This window comes from Phaethon aethereus, assembly GCF_964289735.1.
Source record: "Phaethon aethereus genome assembly, chromosome: 2".
Lineage (NCBI taxonomy): Eukaryota > Metazoa > Chordata > Aves > Phaethontiformes > Phaethontidae > Phaethon > Phaethon aethereus.
Window position 1 is genome coordinate 106,215,886 of NC_138582.1, and position 7,942 is coordinate 106,223,827.

The following is a 7,942-nucleotide window of genomic DNA, read 5'->3' on the forward strand; positions in this document are numbered from 1 at the left end:
ATTTGCTATAAAACAAATTCTGGGATGTTTTTGGAGAGTCAAATTATATGTAAATACTATTGTATCATAGATTTTATGTAGTAATGGAGGTTCAGGTTAACACATTTAGATTACTGTTCAGACGACACCACACCGATCCCAAAGAAATGCCAAACCTTCACTGTTTCGTTACTAGAAATAACGTGGGTCAACCTTAAAGGATGGGGTTGATTCTAGGCTTGGTTTATGGAAAAGATGTTGCAGCAGGACATGGATCAAGTGGGATATCATCTTTTGAAACCAAGAGGACTGTTTTACACGTAGATGCTTTTGATCACATCTTCATGTTTCTATTTGGTATTTTAAAATTAATCCTTGATTTGCATTTGAAGTAAATAAAATCTGTTTATTCTGATACACATCATAAAATCACTGTCATGTGTAAACATGACTTGCCTCAGCCTCTGGATAGCTGAATATATCTATTCAAGTGTTACAGTTTTGTTACTGTTTTTGTACAAAACAAGAGTTTCAACTTTTCATTAGAAACTCTCTTGAGGAAAATTCTTACTAAGTCTGACAATGAGTATGTTTACATAGAGTCTCACTTTTATGAATTCTACACAGTTTGTAAGAGAATAAAATGCAATTTTGTTATCTTTCACAGGGTTTCCATTTACCAGTGAAAAATAACTGCAGAAATGAGTCCAAAGGCCAGAGAAACAATTAGTGTGGCCACTAGTAGTAGTATCTGAAGTATCTGAACTGTGTAACTGGGATTTGGTGTTTTCTGTGTAAGCCGAAATGCTTTCTGTGACAGCACAATGTGAGTTGAGGGTAGCTTGAGTAGGCAGCTTAACAGATCTGGTCTAATGCATAACCAGCACTGAACTAATGGGGTGTAACACCAACATCACTACTTAATTTAAAAAAGCAATGACTGAATTGACACTCCATGGAGCCACAACCTCTCCCTTGGTTTAGTGCTTTGCTTTCTGTAGGTACATTCTAGGGTTTCTTTGTGTCCAGGTCTTTGCACATCAGTCATGTCCATGATTCCTTGGGCCTTGGCGATCCCTGTAAACAGCATTTCAGGATTTTGTATGTTAAATGTTGGCAAGCAAAGGCGGTGCAAACACCTGAGGGTCTTTGTAGATCTCCTTCATTCTGTGCTTTGTTGTCCACGTGCCTTGAACTTGCCTCAGAGTTTGCATCTCCTCTACTGTAAAAGATTTTGTTACTGGGAGTGTTTAAGCTCTTCTTCCCACCCTCTCTTCCAAAATACCTCTGAATATGTCGTGGTTTAGCCCCAGCCAGCAACTACGCACCACGCAGCCGCTCGCTCACTCCCCCACGGTGGCACGGGGGAGAGAATTAGAAGAGTAAAAGTGAGGAAACTCATGGTTTGAGATAAAGACAATTTAATAAGTAAAGCAAAAGCCGCGCACGCAAGCAAAGCAAAACAAGGAATTTGTTCACCACTCCCCATGGGCAGGCAGGTGTTCAGCCATCTCCAGGGAAGCAGGGCTCTGTCACGCGTAATGGTTTCTTGGGAAGACAGACGCCATAACTCCGAACGTCCCTCCACCCCTTCCTTCTTCTTTGTCCCAGCTTTATATACTGAGCATGACGTTATATGGTATGGAATATCTCTTTGGCCAGCCTGGGTCAGCTGTCCCAGCTGTGTCCCCTCCCAGCTTCCCGTGCACCCCCAGCCTGCTCGGTGCAGGCCAGCATGAGAAGCTGGACTGTCCTTGAGTACTTAGCAACAACTCAAAACATCAGCACCTTATCAACATTTTCTCATCCCAAATCCAAAACATAGCCTCACGCTAGCTTCTATGAAGAAAATTAACTCTACCCTGGCTGAAACCAGGACAGAATACAATATTCTTCACATAAAAACATTCCTCAACAGCTGCTCTCAAGCCTAGAAAGCATACAGTCAAGATGAAAAGGGAGTGATCAGGGTTCAAAGGCTCTGCCATCCTTTTCCAGGTGACTGAAAGGCAGAGTTTGCCTCTTTCTCAAAGAGAAATTTTTGCTATCTTTGAAGTGCAGGAGAACATCGTTAATTTGGGCCTGGGTTCACTTCACCTTAGTAGCTTTGGTTTTGCTGTACTACCATTAACATGCCCTGGTGCACCAGTTGTCGGGAAAGCTGCACTCCCAGTCCTTCCTTGTCCTGTCAGTAGGCACTGCTGAGAAGAATCTGGCTCCTTCTTAACTCCCTCGCATCAGGCATTTGTACACATTGATGAGATCGCTCCCTAACCTCTTTCAGGCTGAAGAGTCCCAGCTCTCTCAGCCTCTCCTCATATGAGAGATGCTCCAATCCCCTCACCATCCTTGTTGCCTGTGCTAGAATTGCTCCAGTAAATCCATTTCTCACCTGTACTGGGGAGCTCAGAACTGGACACGGCACTCCAGATGTGTCTCAGCAGTACTGACCAGAGATGAAGGGTCATCTCCCTCGACCTGCTGGTAAAGCTGTGTTGTGTGCAGCTCAGAACACAGGTGGAAGCTGTAGATGTGAGGGTGCATTGCTGGCTCGTGCACAACTTGTAGTCCACCAAGGATGCCAACGCCACTCTCTGCAGAGCTGCTTTCCAGCTAGTGGGCTCCTGTTGCAGGTGCAGAACTTCGCATTTCCCCTTGTTGATCTTCATGAGGTTCCTCTCTGCCCAGTTCTCCAGCCTGTTGAGGTTCCTGTGAATGGCAGCATGTCCATCTGGTCCATCACCCACTCCTCACAGTTTTGTATCATTGGTCGGTCCTCAGCTTTCCTAATCCCATGCTTGCATGATCAGCCAGCATCTCTATGCTCCTCCTGGATCACCTGCCCCTGCTTCCACCTCCTGTGCATTTTGTTTTTGTCTGTCTTCAGTCAGGAGCTCCTTGCTCATGCATGCAGGCCTTCTGCTAACTTTACTTGCTGTTGTACTTGTAAGGATGGGCCATTCTTGAGTTTCAAGGAGGTGATCCTTGACTATCAACCAGCTCTCCTGGACCCCCCTTTTCTCTAGGGCCATATCCCATGGGATTCTTCCAAGGTGATCTCTGACGAGGCCGGTTCTCCTGAAATCGTCGTCTGTTGGTCCTACTTTTTGCCCTGCTCCCTCCTCATAGTGTCCCAAATGCCAGAAACAATTTCTGTTGTCCTGAACAACAGAAATTCTGACATTTTCTGATAAGGAAAAAATTCCTCACCCTGAGAATGGTCAAGCATAGAAACAGGTTGCCCAGAGAGGTTATGGAATCTCTGTCCTTACAGCTTTTCAGGACTCAACTGGACAAGGCCCTGAGTTAGTTCGGAAACTAATTTTGTCTGAAGCAGGAGGTTAGACCCCCAGAGGTTCCCTTCACAACATATCTTTATCTAAGATTCTGTGACTTATCTGCTATAACCATGAGATCATCCTCCTTATCATTATAGCCTTCTGGAATAGTTTTCTATGAGAAATGATAAGAAACCTCTGGGAAATGCATGGAGAAAGTAGCTACACTATCTTCGGTTAGTTTTATTACACTGAGAAGGCAAGAACTCCAGTTATGAGTCAGGCAGACTAGATGGAGAAATCTGGTCTAAGTAATAATTGTACTGAGAATGTGGATATTGACTGGTAAATGCTGTTGATAGATATTTAATCTTCAAGATTAAATTAAAAATTAGATTAAATAAAATTAGTGATTTCTCTTTAAGGTGAAGATAATACTGTATGGTAACATTTTGATACGATGACTTCAATCAAGCATAGTTTTTCACAGTCTACCTAGGTGAGTCCAGGCAAAGATGACAGGTTCCACTGAAATATTATTTAAGCATTCACCTAGGATGCTAAACTGTTTTCAGATATGGATGAGGATACCTCTAATACTACTAGGAAGTGTCATTATTACAGAATACTTGAATTTTCCAGAAAGATTAGAGAACAAATTTTGTTAATAATAGCTAATCCAGACATTTCTGGATGAAATTTCCACCATTTTTTTTCACTGAATAATTGCTGAGCCAACTCTATTGATTGCTATTTTAGACTTGATTACAATGAGTAATAGAAGAGACTTCTTCAGGAAATTTTGGGGTTGAAGAAGGATGACTGGATTTAGCTTGAGTTAAACAATAGGGTAGACCTTTCATAAGAGAGTTCTGTTTCTGGGAGAACTGAAAGTAAATTTGTCACATTTAACTATGACCCACCTGGAATCAAACTGGGAAATTTACTGCCTATAACAAAGTTTCTGTTTTGCAGGAAGACAAACTTTGGTAATGGGATACAGGAACTAGTTGGTCTTCCATGCTACAGAGCTCAGCAGCTTGAATTTTGTGAAGATTTGAAATCTTTTAATCTGAAGACACTGAAATGGTCAAGAATCTATAGCCTAAACAGAGGAGGAAAGTCTCGGTTCAGATTTTATTATTCCCAGGATCCTTATAGAAGGTGTTCAGAAAATTAATAAGGAATGCAATGATGAGTAAAGATAATGGCTGGAAAATACAAGCAAATACACAACAATTATTACCAACAATGAAGCTGAAGTCCTTGAAAAGATATTAAAACAAGTTTAATTAGTCAAATTACAGTAACACATTGTTCTCAAATGGAGGAAATGAGAGATGGCCATGCTGTGGCATGTTCAGGCTTGACCTCAGTGATGCAGCAGGTCTGTAGCATCAGCTATTTCCCTGTCTACTTTCATGTTTATCTGTTTTTAAAATGATGATCAAATAGAGCTTGTGGACACAGTTGTGCTTTGAAACACACATGTGCAACTCAGCTGGAACTGAGTGTTTTGGCTTCCCCGTGCAGGACACTTGCAGCTGGATGGTGACTGCTCTTTGTCTCTGAAGCTGGAATTCTGCTTCTGCTCTAAAGCACACTTGTGCCTTCCGGCAAATCCCCTGACATATCTGATGTTGAAGATGGTCTGAACTCCATACAATACTTTGGATGATTAAGGGAGCAGCATGGTCCTGGGATCTTTCTTCAGCAGCATTTTCCTCATTCACCATAGGAGCTCTGGAATCTTCACTGGGTTGCTAGACCTGCCCAGCACCAGGTCAGCAGAGGCCTCTGCCAGCCCCACCTCCAACTCTTGTGCTGGGCTCTCAGCCTCCTCTGCACTCACAAGACTTTTAGGAGGAGCTGGGCCTTCTTACAGTCTGCGTAGTGAGCTTGCAGGTCCTGCAAGAAGAAATGGTGAAGTAAACAGTAAGAGCAAAACGACTGTACCCTGCCTGGGAAGCACTGGGTGCCATACCCTTCCTGCATGGATTCTTCTGGGAAAGTGTTGCACGTTCTGCCCAGCTTCATTTGCAAGTATATGTTCCTTTATTTCTTTGTAGATGTTGCATTATGTCAACATTCCTCAGATGTTGCTGAGGAATCCTTATGCAGAGGGAATGGCCACATTCTTTGCATGTATGCATATATCAGGGTATGGAGATCTCTCATCTTGCTCCTCCATCCACACAGCAGATGGGAAAAAGAAAAGGTAATGTTTAAACAGTTGTTTGACGAGGAGAATTGAAATCTTGCGAAGAGAACTTTTCCTCCCATCTCTACTCTGTTTTCTATTGCTATGAGCTAGATGGTTAATGCTGAAATTCCTCTGTGTGACTACATTTTGGAATATTTATATAATTGTGTTGAGAGGTCTGAATATTGTCATGAATCCAATTCCTTTACTTCCGTTAGATGTCAGACCCAGAAACAAGGTGATTAGCTACTGAAATGTGAAATAAGGGTATTTCTTAGGATTTGTTTGCTTGATTTTTTTTTTTTTTCCTTTTGGGAATGGAGAAGATACATCATAACTCAAACTTGAACACTGTACTTGACTATTACTATTATGTACTTTACTATTATGTCTCACTCTCCACACTCAGATTTTTCTATTCTGATACCTTTTTCAGATCAGAAGTTCTTTAACTGATAACTGGTGTGGAAGGAATCCTTTCTAAAAATATGACCTGGGGGTTTTTTTTGAGATTGCTCTGATTTCTTCTAACTCCTCTTGTATCTAATGTATTTTCCCTGAGCTTTAGAGGATACTCCAAGGATGAGCTGCAGCTGTCGAAAGGGAATCTAAAAAGTGCAATAGTTCTATGCTTAAGGGAAGTTTTTCCTTGTTAATAACTTAAATCACTACCTCTGCTGCACATACATTTTCTCATCAGTTGCAGCAATGCCAAAGAAAGCATACAGCTAAGCTTTTCTGTTTGTGAGTTGTTAGAAATGTGTGTATGGCAATGTGTTTGGGCTGTTTTGTTCATACACTCTAATTGATCATGACCTGTGGGTTCTTGGAAGTAACATGCATGATCTGCTGCACTGTTGGAAAGTGTTTGCATGGACACACAGCCTTGTTTTGGTCTGTACCTCCCTAAAAGAATTTTAACTGAAAAGTGTCTTTAAAACTAATGTGGTTTTGCCCTATAGTACACTAGGTCTGATTTCTCATACTTAATATGTACAGTAAATATAAATTGATTCCTGTAAGACATTCTAAATAATAGTTACGGTTGGTGAGGAAATCTTTATTGAAACACTTACTGTTGAATTGCCTACCTTATCTCTTCAACAAAATTCCACAGTAGAATATTTAGAATATTCCTATAGAGGATTGTGCTGGTTTGTTTTGGTTTCTGCTTAAACTTTTATGTATACTATTGAAAACTGAAATAACGTGCAGTGTCTTATTTGGTATCTTCATCTTGCATTTCAGACAGAATGCATTCAAACTTTCTGAAATTCTGTAAATCGGCCTTTATGGGCTCCGTGGGTTAGATGTATAAAAGACTGTATATTCTTTGTATCATTACCATACCAGGGAGCACTCTGTGCCTGGGGAAGGTTTGCTTATTTATTCAGCCTATCTGACCCTTAAGCAATGTCAGTTATGCACAGCAATCTCTAACTGCAGTCTTAAGGGTGCTAGACAATCCTTTTAATAGGCCTACTGCCTACGTTCTCCAGGAAAAAAATGCTTTTAAGAAAAAAATTCTTCCCAGAAACAAATATAAAAGTTTTCGCTTGCATGCTATGGTGTCTTCCCATAAATGTCAGACATTGACTTGTAACCTGTTTGCTGAATGTACCGCTACACATGACTGGGCGCACTAAATGGCTCAAGAAAAGCTTTCATTTTTCTTTGAGAAATGGCATTCTCCTATATTCTATAGAAAGATTGGACTCTGAGTTTGCAGCCTCTGCTAGAAAAAAACAGATTCCTGAAGCTTTAAAATAAGTGGCTGAAGTGACTTCAGTTTAACTTGTTTGTAATAGTGCATTTTTACTGATTCTCAAGCTGATGGAGAATCTCTTGCTCATATTCCTTGTGGCTGATTGTGTATGCACTTATCCCTGTGCCAGTGGTAAGCTGTTGCATTTTCCAAATGATTCTGTTTTATTTCAAGTAAAGCTTTAGGAAGCAATTCTGCTAGTCCATTTGCTACTTATTTGAAGGGGAAAAAATTCCTAAGCCATGTCTCATTTGCTGTTGTCTATGCAGGTTGTAAGTTCATCTTAAAATACATTAAAAAGCTTTGAAATAATCAGTAATGGCCTGTAATCTTATGGTCCTATATAAACATTAAGAATTTGAAAAACTTACTTAGTACTGTGGTTTTATTTGACATATACCTACCTCTCTGTTTAGCTGTAATCCCAGATACACTAGAAAGGGATGTTTTTTGAAGTTTAGCTGGTAGACATTGCATGTTTAGCTCATTTGGAAGAGGACTGTATGTTTATGGCAACGCATTTACATCTGTAATGCATGACATGCATAAAATCTTCTAGCTAGGTGGCACCATATGTCAACAAACTTTATGTGAGTTTGAGTTCATGTTGCTGATGCTGCCGTTGAAATAGAGTTGAGTTTCCCAGGATGTTTTTTAAAACCAATCCAGAGTTTCTATAACAAATTGAGAAAATGAAATGTATTTGTTCTAAATGCA